This window comes from Poromitra crassiceps, assembly GCF_964638095.1.
Source record: "Poromitra crassiceps genome assembly, chromosome: 4".
NCBI lineage: Eukaryota > Metazoa > Chordata > Actinopteri > Beryciformes > Melamphaidae > Poromitra > Poromitra crassiceps.
In genome coordinates, this window is record NC_139626.1 from 8,306,860 (window position 1) to 8,321,092 (window position 14,233).

Consider the following 14,233-nt stretch of genomic DNA (forward strand, 5'->3'; position numbering starts at 1 on the left):
GAGCACTCGATATGATGTCATCAGTGATGGTCACATCACCTATGCTCTGTCACTTCCTGCTCCATTCTGATGAGGGCAGAGGTGGACTACGTGGAGGGACTGACAGTGGAGATATGTTTGAGTCCGCTCCGCTCTACACTCCAGTAAAGGTGGAACCAGAGGAAGAGGTGGACTACTTGGAGGGGCTGACAGTGGAGATGTTTGATAGAGCCCGACCGATACTGGATTTTGGAGGCCGATGCCGATACCGATATTATATACACCATTATATTACCCAATTATTTTGCAATGATCCCTCAAATATCAAACACTTGACAAAGATATGACTTGACATGACTTGAGATATGTAATGTAGGGAGGATATTTTACAGCTTATCAATAAACGTTATTGTCCAAAATGACATCAATGCAATGAAACAGTAAACTGAACTGGGAATTTAATAATTATAAATAACTAGAAATACAAATATAAAATATAACCTGAGTTAAGAAAAAAGATCAAATATACACGACATGCTGTCTATAACTTAAAAAATACAAAATAAAAAAATATCGGCATATCGGCCAACATATCGGCCGATACCGATATATCGGTTATCGGCCAATATCGGCCGATAATATCGGTGGACCGATATATCGGTCGGGCTCTAATGTTTGAGTCCGCTCCGCTCTACACTCCAGTAAAGGTGGAACCAGAGGAAGAGGCGGACTACTTGGAGGGACTGACAGTGGAGATGTTTGAGAGTGATGAGTAAAATTGCCCACCGCATGGTCACTCGAGCAATTGTGCAATTGTCATCGGTGAGTGATGTCATCAGTGATGTGGAGTCGAGCAGTTGTGCGCTGCGCATGCCAATAGAGCAGGCGAGACTACGCAGCAGCCTAGGAATCAAGCGTGGGAGGTTTCTAGTTATTTACAAATACCTAAATGTATATGTACGTGTGTGTGTGTGTGTGTGTGTGTGTGTGTGTGTGTGTGTGTGTGTGTGTGTGTGTGTGCCAGCACAGGTGCTTGTTTACTTCCCTCGTCTGCCAGAGAGCCTGAGCGCTGTAGCCCACTGAGGCGTAACATCCCAGTAATGAGTTCTAACCTGCATCCTAAGAAGCAGAACAGCAGGGGGCAATTAGTCATATTTAGAGGTTAGACACTCCAACACCACTCCTGCCTGCTGGCCATACAGCCAGTTGATGTTTGCACGACCTTGGCAGCCTGTATCACCTGGTTTTGCCTTGAGGCTTACAGACACCTGCGCCTAAAAGCCGTAGGTTCTAGCTGGAGAAATCACGAATTTAAAGATAAACCGAAATCACACAAACCAGTACGCCTAGACACTAAAGCAGGGGTGGGCAACTGGCAGCCCGCAGGCCGCATGCAGCCATGTGGGCAGGTGGTCAAAAAAGTTAATTTCAAAGCCCTGCAGGGAGAGCAGGTGGTGACATAGGAGTGAGTGAGAAAAGGATCAAATATTGGTGGTCAAGACTGAATAATGACATCACAACTGTTAATTTAAAAGGAGTTATTCCTCTAAACCCGGCTTCAAATGCCCCAAATCTTTCGCATCGGCGCCGTTCGGCCCCCAGCCCTCAGCAAAATTTGGCCCTCTGGTAGCGAGGACATTTTTTTTGCTGCACTCTCTATCATCAAAGTTGCCCATCCCTGGGTTACGGCATGACAATATTTGTTTGGCCCCCGGCAACAATCTGCGTTTCTCATGTGGCCCCCCATGAAAAATAATTGCCCACCCCTGCACTAAAGGCTTAGAGTAACAGCAACGCTCCAAAGTGAGAGGGTGAGATGGGCCTAGCCTTCAGGATTCACTCACAGATTTTGAAGACTACAAAATAGTAGCAACGTCTGCTCCATCCATGAAACAGAAAGACCAGGACAAGAGACTCCAGGATTCCTGATTTATTTAACCTTTTCCATTGATTTGAGTCCATGATTCATGAAGGGGAGAGAGATGAGATGAAGCGAGGCATTTGAAACCATTTGGCCATGAGAGCATTTTTATTCTATTTATTTCAACCTTGATTTCACCAGGGAAAGTCCACGCACGCATGCACACGCACACACACACACGCACACACACACACACACACACACACACACGCACACACACACACACACACACACACACACACACTGAGCAGTTAGATGAGGGTTAGACGCCTTCATCAATACTGCGCTTGACAGTATTGTTAAAGCTGCATTCAGCGATGTTTTTGTGTTAAAATAAGTGTTAAATGGCTCTATATTCTGACAGCAATCACTGACATAGATTGTTTTGTCAGTGACTTGAAACCCCTAACCCCCCGCTGTCCTCTATCTCTCTCCTGTAGTCCTGCAGGCTGGGCGGACGTATCTCCGCAACCGTAACTCATAAAGACTCACAGATTGTGAATTGGGGTGAAAAAATACATAGTCCTTTGCAGGGATCACGATCTGACCTTCCGTTTCCAAGAAAATTTAAAACTTTTCTCTGATTGGATAGTTTGACATTTTCTGAGAAACGGAAGGTCCAATCGCGATGCCTTTACAAGACTATTATGTATTTTTTCACTCCGAATCCAATGCCACCATCCGGGAGTCTTTACGAGTTACGGTTGAAGAGATACGTCCGCCCTGCCTGCTGGACTACAGGTAGAGGACAGCGCGGGGTTGGGGGTTTCAAGTCACTGACCAAACACTCTATTTCAGTGATTGCTGTCAGAATATAGAGCCATTTAACACTTATTTGAACACAAAACATCGCTGAATGCAGCTTTAAGGGAGGGGTGAGTGTTACTCATTCACTCTCCCCACTCAACACTTCCCCAGTCGGCCCTGGGATTTGAGTTGGAGCAGCTAAAGGGTATTTCTTAGGCTCCAGCTGTCTTCCCTGTGTACTTCCTTGATGAGTATAATGAGGGCATTCGGGGTTCCAAAAATGCCTGTTTGGCTTTAAGTCAAAGCATACACATGGGCATGGCTGAGTTGTTGGAGGCTTCTCCTTTAGAGAGGTACTGCAGTGTTTGCCGTCGTTCTGGGTGAGGAGGATATAGGTCAAGAGAGAGCGTTTCTGACACACTTAAAAGCACATCTCCAAAAGCCTGGGCCCGCATCATTAGTCCTGCGTAATGCTGCGTAAACTGCGGCTGGATCAAAATGTCTGTGAGCGTCGGGAGGTCGTGGCGGGAAGGGGACAGGCCTAAGCCTCTCTTGGCTCAGTCACTTCTTTGCTGTCTATTTTTAGCTCATCGTTACTTAGCTCATTCAACATTTTCGTGTTGACTATGCTTTCTAGGCCATGTACTAGTATAGAAGAGACGTTTTGTTTTAGTGGTGGTGGGCTCGTGGACAGACCGGCCGACGGGTCTCTTAAGGAAAGCCCGTTTCCTCCTGCAAAACGCAAAGTAGGCTAGAGGTCTGCATCGCGCGGGCTCCAGCTGCTGGGTCAGCAGAGGAAGCTGAAGACTGTAGAGGTGAGACAATACTGAGATGAAAAATGTATTTCGAGGGATGTTCGAAAAACTGGGGTTTTTAATCTTCAACAACAGGCAGAGGAAAACGGTCTCTTATAATCGCTGAGTGATATTTGGGCTAGAGGCCACAAGATCCTAGAAGAATTGTTTGGATCTGCTCGTACACATTTCCATTTTAGTCCTGAAACCATCATGGACAGTGTCGGCCCCTTAGCTTCAGTGATTGAAGAGAGCACTGTCAATTGCACCTTTTTTCATTACAAAAATGCAGGCACGCCATTATGGCTTCATTATTTTATTCCACGCATTATTTCCCTGACAATAATTTCTGGAGTGCATTGATGCATTGTCATGCAGGATCAGATAGTGACTGTTTGTTTGTTTGTTTGATTGATGGATGGATCTGTGACAAATGATTTGCGTGACTTTTTCCAGCACCTTGACAGCTCCAGCCATCTGAGCGGCATGCAGCAGATTGGCTGTTTGGTTGTTGTTACTGTAAAGTCTCCCCACTATGAAACCCGATGAAGAACTTGTTCAACCGTGCTGTGGCTTTACTTGACATCATGACAGCGGGGATGGGATGTCTTACTTATATTACCTTTCCAAACATTCCCTGCAGTGTCCCCCGACATGCAAACAGACCTCTGCTCCCGTCTGTGACACAGTTCAGTCTGTTGGCTTCTTGTACGAAGATGCTGCTGCTCAAAGCAGGATCCTCAATCACCATTTGATGTTGCTCATCTCATTTCCTGAAAGAAAGAAAGAAACAAACCCAAAACATTATGCACTATGCACGTTTTTGTTGGACGTGTTTTTCTGTCTTTATTGTGGTTTCTTTGACATTGGCTCAGCACTTCCTCCATGCTGATTCAACATGGTCAGTCCCCAGGCGTGCCTTGTAAGGTAGGGTTCTTGTAGGGTAGGGTTCTTGTAGGGTAGGGTTCTTGAGGGGGGCTAAATGCCATCAATCCCTGCTGCTTGGACACCTCATGGCCAGCAGTGCTGCATCCCTGCACCGGACGGACACATTGTTGTCTTGACCCTGCCGGCACTCCGTCAACATTGAGCTGCAACGTTTGGTCCTGAAGTCTGAGCTGTTTGGTCCTGTTTGGTCCTGAAGTCTGAGCTGTTTGGTCCTCTTTGGCCCTGTTTGGTCCTGAAGTCTGAGCTGTTTGGTCCTGTTTGGTCCTGAAGTCTGAGCTGTTTGGTCCTGTTTGGTCCTGAAGTCTGAGCTGTTTGGTCCTCTTTGGTCCTGTTTGGTCCTGAAGTCTGAGCTGTTTGGTCCTCTTTGGTCCTGTTTGGTCCTGAAGTCTGAGCTGTTTGGTCCTCTTTGGTCCTGTTTGGTCCTGAAGTCTGAGCTGTTTGGTCCTCTTTGGTCCTGTTTGGTCCTGAAGTCTGAGCTGTTTGGTCCTCTTTGGTCCTGTTTGGTCCTGAAGTCTGAGCTGTTTGGTCCTCTTTGGTCCTGTTTGGTCCTGAAGTCTGAGCCGTTTGGTCCTGTTTGGTCCTGTTTGGTCCTAATAAAGAGCTCCTATCTTGCTTCAGATTAGTACAAATGGCTTCATTGAGGCAAACATAATTCTGTTTTTCATCCTCCTCGGCCGCCAGGCCATTCATTGGAAAGAAAGATAATGAACCAATTTGTCAAATATGTAGCCGTCTTGCTCGTATAGTGCAGTGTGTGTGTGTGTGTGTGTGTGTGTGTGTGTGTGTGTGTGTGTGTGTGTGTGTGTGTGTGTGCGTGTGCGTGTGCGTGTGCGTGCGTGTGTGTGTGCGTGCGTGCGTGTGTTTGTGCGTGCGTGCGTGCGTGCGCGTGTGTGCGTGCGTGCGCGTGCGTGCGTGCGTGTGTGTGTGAGAGAGAGAGAGAGAGAGAGAGAGAGAGTTAATCCCAAAAACATCCTCAGAATTTGAGAACTGATTGCCCATTTCTTGGAACATAATTAGTATTCATGGGAATTTAGGGCCCCTGAATCCAGTGAGAATATGCTGTCCAGGGAGCATAAGGAAATGATTGAGGTTAGTAGTAGTATTGGATGTAGCTCTGCCTGGTTAGGTTAGTAGTAGTATTGGATGTAGCTTTGCCTGGTTAGGTCAGTAGTAGTATTGGATGTAGCTCTGCCTGGTTAGGTTAGTAGTAGTATTGGTTATTGGATGTAGCCTGGTTAGGTTAGTAGTAGTATTGGATGTAGCTCTGCCTGGTTAGGTTAGTAGTAGTATTGGATGTAGCTCTGCCTGGTTAGGTCAGTAGTAGTATTGGATGTAGCTCTGCCTGGTTAGGTTAGTAGTAGTATTGGTTATTGGATGTAGCCTGGTTAGGTTAGTAGTAGTATTGGATGTAGCTCTGCCTGGTTAGGTCAGTAGTAGTATTGGTTATTGGATGTAGCTCTGCCTGGTTAGGTTAGTAGTAGTATTGGATGTAGCTCTGCCTGGTTAGGTTAGTAGTAGTATTGGATGTAGCTCTGCCTGGTTAGGTTAGTAGTAGTATTGGATGTAGCTCTGCCTGGTAGGTTAGTAGTAGTATTGGATGTAGCTCTGCCTGGTTAGGTTAGTAGTAGTATTGGATGTAGCTCTGCCTGGTTAGGTTAGTACGGTAGTAGTATTGGATGTAGCTGTGCCTGGTTAGGTTAGTAGTAGTATTGGATGTAGCTGTGCCTGGTTAGGTTAGTAGTAGTATTGGATGTAGCTCTGCCTGGTTAGGTTAGTAGTAGTATTGGATGTAGCTCTGCCTGGTTAGGTTAGTAGTAGTATTGGATGTAGCTGTGCCTGGTTAGGTTAGTAGTAGTATTGGATGTAGCTCTGCCTGGTTAGGTTAGTAGTAGTATTGGATGTAGCTCTGCCTGGTTAGGTTAGTAGTAGTATTGGATGTAGCTCTGCCTGGTTAGGTTAGTAGTAGTATTGGATGTAGCTCTGCCTTGCTGTCACAAGCTGTTCAGAGCTGTACGGGTGGAGAAGTGGCACAGTTAACACGAAGCAGCATGGATGACATTAGGTTTATAGTGTTGCACCTTTCCGGCGGTCTGGGAGGTGTTGATATGCAGGGGGTGGCAGGACTATTATTATGATCACCATTATAGCCATTAGTTGTCTTCCTGTGGACATGCACACTCATGCATGAGTTCATTTGTATGTACATGTGTGTGTGTGTGTGTGTGTGTGTGTGTGTGTGTGTGTGTGTGTGTGTGTGTGTGTGTGTGTGTTGCTCAATCCACACACATGACACATGTGAGTCTTCCTCGTTAATCATGGCGATAGTGTGTTAATGATAAATTCCTGCAAGCAATTCGAACCTGGCCCTATCACACACACACGCACACACACGCACACATACGTGCGCACACACACGCGCGTGCGCGCACGCGCACACAGACACACACACGCGCGCGCGCACACACACACACACTTTCTGCCCCTCCTCCTCTCCAACCATCTCAAAATCAGCCATTCTTTTCCCCCCTACTCACGCTCATTTGCTATCTCTCTCTCTCTCTCTCTCTCTCTCTCTCTCTCTTTCTTTCTTTAGCGGTCTCTCTGTGTTTACATGTCCTCAGCACTCCACCTCGCCTGGCGGTCTCTCTCTCTCTATCCTCCAGTCTGTCTTGTCACAATTTGCCTCCTTGAGAGGACACCACCTTCTGAAGTGATGCTGTGACAATGATGCTCTGAAAGTGATAGACAAGGATAGAAAAGAGGACATGATAGCTGACGCTCCCTCTTTTCACAAAAATAGCCTCTTCCTTTGACACAGTGACAGAGGAGGCGCGTGATTATATTCTCTTTGTGCAACCCGAGGCTCATAACACAGACTGGATCACATTTCCAAATAAATGAATTAGCTCGTCTGGCCGTTTGCTTTGTGATGCTGCGATACATACAGCACTGGAATTGGGGGCGTGCCTAAAGGGGAGAGCGAAGACGCATCTTTTGGGACATCCTTCCCAGATTTTGGGGTGAAACCGAAGGAGCGCCTGGAGTGTTGGAGACCGTACAGACAGACAGACACACCACCACAGCCCAAAAACCCTCTCAGCTCTGCTGAAGACGATGACAGCATCAGCTTTGGCTCAACCAATAGGATGCTGCACAGCTAATGTAGCCTACTCCTCAAAGGTAAAAGCAGGGAGAGGGCATTTTTTTACCCTCTTGAAAAGCTGGCATCAGTAATGGTGTCCTTCATTCTTTGTCCTCATCATCGTCTACCTGTATTTAATCAGGACGTTTGACTGAGCGTACATGCTCTTTTTCAGAGATGCCCTTGTTTCATTCAAGTAGGAACCGTGTTCAAGGGCTCCAGAGACGCTCATGGCGCAGGTTGTTTGGCCGTTCTCTTTTATGGAATTACATCTACAGCTCTTTGTAGCATTTAACCATATCAGTTGCGAGGAAGCTGTCAACTGATGTGCTCTTAGCCGTTTGCCTGCCTTTGACCTACAGAGGCAGAATCAAGTCTCTTCGTCCATGCTAGCTTTTTGGCTTGTATTTTTATCCACTGGCATGTTAATCAACTAAAGACGCATACAGGAGAGTGCTTGCTCGCGTGTTGCAGCAGCACATCGATGCATTTATTTGTCTCATCATTGGCAGGTCCATGATGGATGCTGCTGCTGCTGACAAAGGGAGAGGGCTGGGAGGAGATGCACAGATGATGCGGAGCGATTCAGAGAATGAGTCGGTGATCTGACCATACGCCATCCTGTGCCACGCCTTTTCCTTCACATAGGCAGGCAACCAGGGTCACTGGTGGGTTCCTTACCCACCCAGAAGGCCGCTTTACCGATCCTGCAAAGATACACATGAAGAAGGCATGTCCTAGAGACTAGACCATCTTTGAACCAAATCTACATAGTTATGTTGTATTATCTTATCCTGATTCCTGTTATTGTTTTGTTTTGTTGCCATATTGACCTTCACACAGACAGCAGTTCACGCTGTCAACAGATAATGCTGATCATGCTTGTAATGCTAACATGAAGAAAGTCTGGTAGTGTTTGCAAGCAAATCAGCTGTACCCCGCAAGTCCTGCGTGCATCCGTGTGACCACATGGCATTGAGTGACTCGCCCGTATTATATCACCGTGGCAACCAAGGTCCCCGAGTTCTGTTGACGCACATGTGTTACCCGTGCAGTCAGTGGCATCACACCCTTACTCCACCTATCCTGTGTGTATGGACCACACCCATGCCAACGCTGAGCTGGCCTGGAAACATGACGTATAGCTCAGCAGCAGTGACAGGGAGGGGTCCCGCCTCGCACCAAGACACACACTGCAGAGCCCCTCTGGACCGTTAGAACACACTCTCAGCTGAAACCCGAGCGCCTCGCCGCCAACACGCATTCCAAAGCACAGCCTGGACGGGACAGGAAATGACATCACGAGGGGGGGGGGGGGGGGGGGATAACACTCCCAGAGCTCCTGCAGCCGGAGACACTAATTGGAGCCTTGCTATGGAATCTGAAGTCTCATTCAGAGCTGTCAGGTCGAGTGTCGCTGAGCTCCGGCTGCTGCTGAAGCTGCCCACCGAGGTCCCAGAGAAAACACATCGCGTCAACCGGCTGTCGCCGCTCCGTGCAAATGGGAACGCTCACAGTAATGAGGGACAATCAGAGGCTTCCCTGAGTAAACACTTAAAAAAAAACAAGATGGAGTGCAGCTAGCAGAGATACAATTTAACTGGTTGAATTCCGCTGTTGTTGACAAGGACACGGTCGCCACTGGAGGAGACAAAAGGGTTACAATCTCCCGCTCACCGGCGGTGCTCGCATCAAATGATTGAACCTCCGAGAAGAATGTCTGCTTACGAGTTAGGCTGATGGAGTATAGAGAGGCCTTTCCTCGTTATTTGCACATTAGCAAGCTAGCTGTCTCTGCAAGAGCCGCACTCATTTCCCAGGCTGACGGGAAAGATTTGTTTCTCCTGTTCTTGTTCCTTCCCTCTGCCTCAGCAGCATATCTGTCTCCAGAGGGATTGCTCGCTCTCTGCAGTGAGGGGCCGTGGCCGCTTCTCCGCGGACGGAGGGTCATTGAGTCCAGTCGCCTCCAAAAGAGACAGATTATCCAGCAGGGGTTGGTGTGGATGGAGTCATTAGTTTCATTTTCTGCGTTTATTATTTCTATAAAAAAACTGAGAACATTCCAACACTGTTTAGAGAAAAGGGTCATTACTGATCGTAACAAACATAGTAATTGGATGACATCATAGTGTTTCACAGATTAGCTAGATTTGTTTACAGTAAAAACGCATGTTTGTGTGTGTGTGTGTGTGTGTGTGTGTGTGTGTGTGTGTGTGTGTGTGTGTGTGTGTCTGTCTGTCTGGCTGTCTGTCTGTCTGTCTGTCTGTCTGTCTGTCTGTCTGTGTCTGTGTCTGTGTGTGTGTTGATTTGTAGTTTCGTATAAGGATCTCTTCTCAAAAAAGTAGCCTGGTGGTTGGCGAGGCCATCCTGTATGTCGCCTGCTGGAGGAGATCACAGCGAGCTAAAACGCTGATCATCTCCCTCTCCAGATGCACGTGAATGATCCTCTGAACCTGTTGACATGCAAACATATCTACTGTATGTGTCTCAGGGTGAAATGCAAAGGAACAGGTGATTGATTGGGTTCTTTACATTCTATAAAAATTCCTTACTGTACAATGTAAACCTAGTCTTTGTTTGTTTGCCTCTCTCCTCCTCGCCTCGCCCAGCTGTTGGAGGGGTGTGGCCAAAAAGCAGCCGTGTTCTACTGTACCTGCTGTTGCGTTGTTACCACCACTACTATACTGTTAAACTTTAATGGGAAGTCAAATCCTGGGAGATCAGGTGTCGCTGTCACCGCCTAGTCAGCCACGGTGTGAGATGGGGGGCAGGGGTGAAGAGGGCACCTCCACAGACACCAGGGGGCTTCTTCTCGTCACATTCGTCTGTTTTTTTATGCCTCCGCAGGCGCTAGCCGTGGCCGGAGGCATTACATTTTCTGGTTGTCCGTCCGAACGTAGTATGTCCGTACATACATCCGTCCGTCCGTCCGATGCTCTTTAACACGATATCTCAGCAACGCCTTGACGGAATATCTTCAAATGTGGCTCAAACGTTCACTTGGACTCAAGGATGAACTGATTAGATTTTGGTGGTCAAAGGTGAAAGTTCAAGGTCACTGTGATCTCACGACTGCCCGTTTCATGTTCGTTAACGCAATATCTCAGGAACACCTTGACGGAATTTGACGATTTTTTTAAAGCTCAAACGTCCACTTGGACTCAAAGATGAACTGATTAGAGTTTGGTGCTCAAAGGTCAAAGTTCAAGGTCACTCACTGTGACCTCATGACCGCTCGTTAACGCAATATCTCAGGAACACCTTGATGGAATTTCATCAAATTTAGCTTAAACATCCACTTGGACTCAAGGATGAACTGATTCGATTTTGGTGGTCAAAGGCCAAAGTTCAAGGTCACTGTGACCTCACGTCCGTCCGTTCCATCAAGGAAGGGGGCGGGGCTAGGTAAAAGGGGCTATAGCTAGGGATAGGAAGGTTGTATAGAGAGTCAGGTTTCGAGGCGTGGGTAGGGGGATGTGGGTTGTGGGAGGGGGCATGGTGAGAGAAGGGGGTGGGGCTAGGAGAAAGGGGCCGTAGATAGGATAAGAAGGTAGTAGAGAGTCAAGTTTTGAGGGGTGGGTAGGGGACTGGCGTATGTGGCCGGTGGGAGGGTAGGGTTAGGCTTAGGGGTAGGACCATTTCCCATGTTGAAAATGATTAGCCGTGTTCCGAGGTACCCCCAAACATTGCCTAAAGTGCCATGAGGCTGAATGTCCACACCACTGCGCCGTGGGCTTCAAGGTATTTGTGCTTGTATGAGTCTGGAAAGACATAGATGTAGATTGCATCTTGACTTGTACATTCTGACATACTAAAACCCCTCCCCCTTATACCTGCACTCAGTATTACTCTAAGCTATACTGGGTCCAAGGTCCAACACATACTGCTACTCTTGTTATGAGAAGAACCCATCAGACAAAGACCATTGACTAACTTTGGTCCATATAGAAGAAAAAGAAAAAACAGGAACTGGAGAATATCTTATTTATTTATTTTTTACAAAGAAGTGCATGGTCTGGGGGGATAGTGATGTCACACTATACCTGCTAGATGTGGCATTTTTTTTTTAAAGAGAAAATTGCATTCTTTCTTTTTCTGCACACCAGTCTCCATTTGTTCTCAAATCTCTATCTCAAAACCCACATTACAACTGTCTCTGCCCCTTTGGACAAAGCATCCAAGACAGAGTCCACCATTACTGCTCCCTCGCGGTCAGAGAGTCAGTCTGATAATGGAGAGAGAGAGAGAGAGAGAGCGAGAGAGAGGGAGAGAGAGAGAGAGAGAGAGAGGCCGAGCAATTTAGGTGCAATATGAGTGCAAGAGGCAAGAGTATTAATTCTGGGAAAGCAAGCCTCCAGTAATGGTACACAGGACCGTCTGATGAGGACGCTTGGCCTTGAGGGGAGAGCAGTCGTCATCGCACAGCACAGTGGATGGATGGATGGGAGAGATCGTTTGAGTCTGCCTGAGGGGAATAGAGCAGGGCTGCAGAAACCTCCCCTTTCGTTACACGCTTTCACTCCACAACGTATGTCTCTCCTCCCGGCGTCGTTAACCCCTTCAGTGAGCCCTGGCGGCCCTCAGCCATAGATCACTGTAATAGGCCGGGGGTCCGCGCGGCCCCATTTCCGCACAGGAATTCCATGGCAAACAGTTGAGTCATTTGTTCGGGGGAACTGCTGATGTGCTGATAACGTAGATGACTTAAGCAAGTGTAACGATGACGGGGAACCGATTGTGTCCGATTGTGCCTGTGGTGATTCTCTCCTTACACATTTCCCGTTGTCTGTCTCACACCTCTTTTCACATGTGAGGTTGTTGTTAGGGATGGGCATTTCTAGCAAAAACACTATTCGAAATTCGCTGGCCAAAGTCGACTTTTAATCGAAATTCGAAAAGAAAAAGAAAAATGTAATTTTTTTTTCCTTTTTTTTTTGTGAGTGAAATGTTGCATTGTCTCCCCTGATTCAAGGCTTTATTAATTAATAGAAAAAGCTTCTGCTGTGGATTTTTAGCTCAAACAAGCATTGCACCACTGAAGTAAAGAACATGTTACATGACATTGACATTTTCGAAAAAAAACAGTTTTGACAATCATGAGTGGTTCATTAAATATTTAGTAGGCTCAGGTCTGAGTGCCAAAGGGGTGCCAAAGTCACCCCCTCTCCCTCTTCATGGGATTTCATCCGCCATAAATTTTTCCATAAACCTTGCTTAAAATGTGTATAAAAATAGTTTTACTTGCTCAAACCAAGCGATTCGACAATACTTAGAATCAGGGGAGACAATGCAACATTTCACTCACAATTGTCCCCCCCCCCCCCCCCCCGAATTTTCGACTTTCAATAATAAAAGTCGACCTTGATAATAACAACGATTATTCGAAAATTCGAAATTCGATGCCCATCCCTAGTTGTTGTATTCCCATTCATTTGAAAGTATAATACACCAGCAGGTCAATTGATGCTGGATGCTGCATTTCGTCAGTTTGAAGCTGGGATTTCCCTTGTCGAGCCATGTACACGCACAGTGTACGCACAGTGTAGCGCACAGAGCCGAGCCTCTTAAGTCTGTCAGACCTCCAGCTGCACTCAATCTATTTTTCAATGGTTGAAAATGTTATTACTATACAAGCTCTCCGCTCCTGCAAATCAGAGACTTCCCTTCTCTGCAGGAGCCTTCAAATGTCTTTATCCCAACACCTTATAAAGAACAGCGTTGTTGTTAATGTGCTAAGCGGGCCGGCCGGCACACAGCGCAGCAGTCTCTCATAATACAGAAAGAAGAAAAAAGAGAGAGAGACAGCTGCTGTGGGTGAGCAAAGTGTCCTCATACAAAATGCAAATTGAGGCTTTTTTGTGGGGAAGTGCATTGCTATTAAAGTAGACCAACAGACTAGAGAAAGTGGGGCAAACTCAGAAAACACTTTTATCATTAGTCTAGATATGGTGCAGCCTTTTCCTGTCTTTCTTCTTTTTAATATGACCGGATCAAACTCTTAAAATAACTGCTCTTGTCCTTCTTTAAAGTCGAGCTGAACCCAAAAATGACTTTTCTTTTCTTTTAGTTCAAATACCTGGGTATGCAGTGCATCTAATTTCTTTAGTTTTTCACACTTTTTCACATCAAAAGTTCATTTTTCAAGATTTCATTGATAACAGTAATCTACAGTTTGCTGACGTCACCTAGTACTATCAAATTTCTACCCCATTTCAACCAATCATATCACGACATGGCAGCTGTCAATCAAATCTTCATTTCAGCATAATTTTCTCTTCCAAATGAAGTAGAAAATGGCGCCTAGTGCCTGTCATCTGGCAGAATTCCTATCCCATAAACTAACTACTAACTTGGCCAATTGTATGAAACATGAACAAAAAACAAAAACGATAATGTCTAAGAATGCAAAGAAATGTAACTGGCTCGTTTAAACGCGCCTTCCAGGAATATCGTATTTACAGAAATAGCGATAAAGGCGCGCGCTTGAGAGCGTGGTTGTCAGGGGTCTGCCCCTCGGAGATTTCAGGCGGGCGGGCAGCACCCATGCATCGGATTGTCCGCTCGCTCCGCACGAAGCAGGTGGCTGCCTGGTACTCCGCGGATCCCACTCGCGTAGCACGACAACACGCTGAATCCCACTCGATTTGGGGTTGGAACACGCCATGATTGGCCAATGCCAAAGCCAGTCCCCAGAATTGTCAA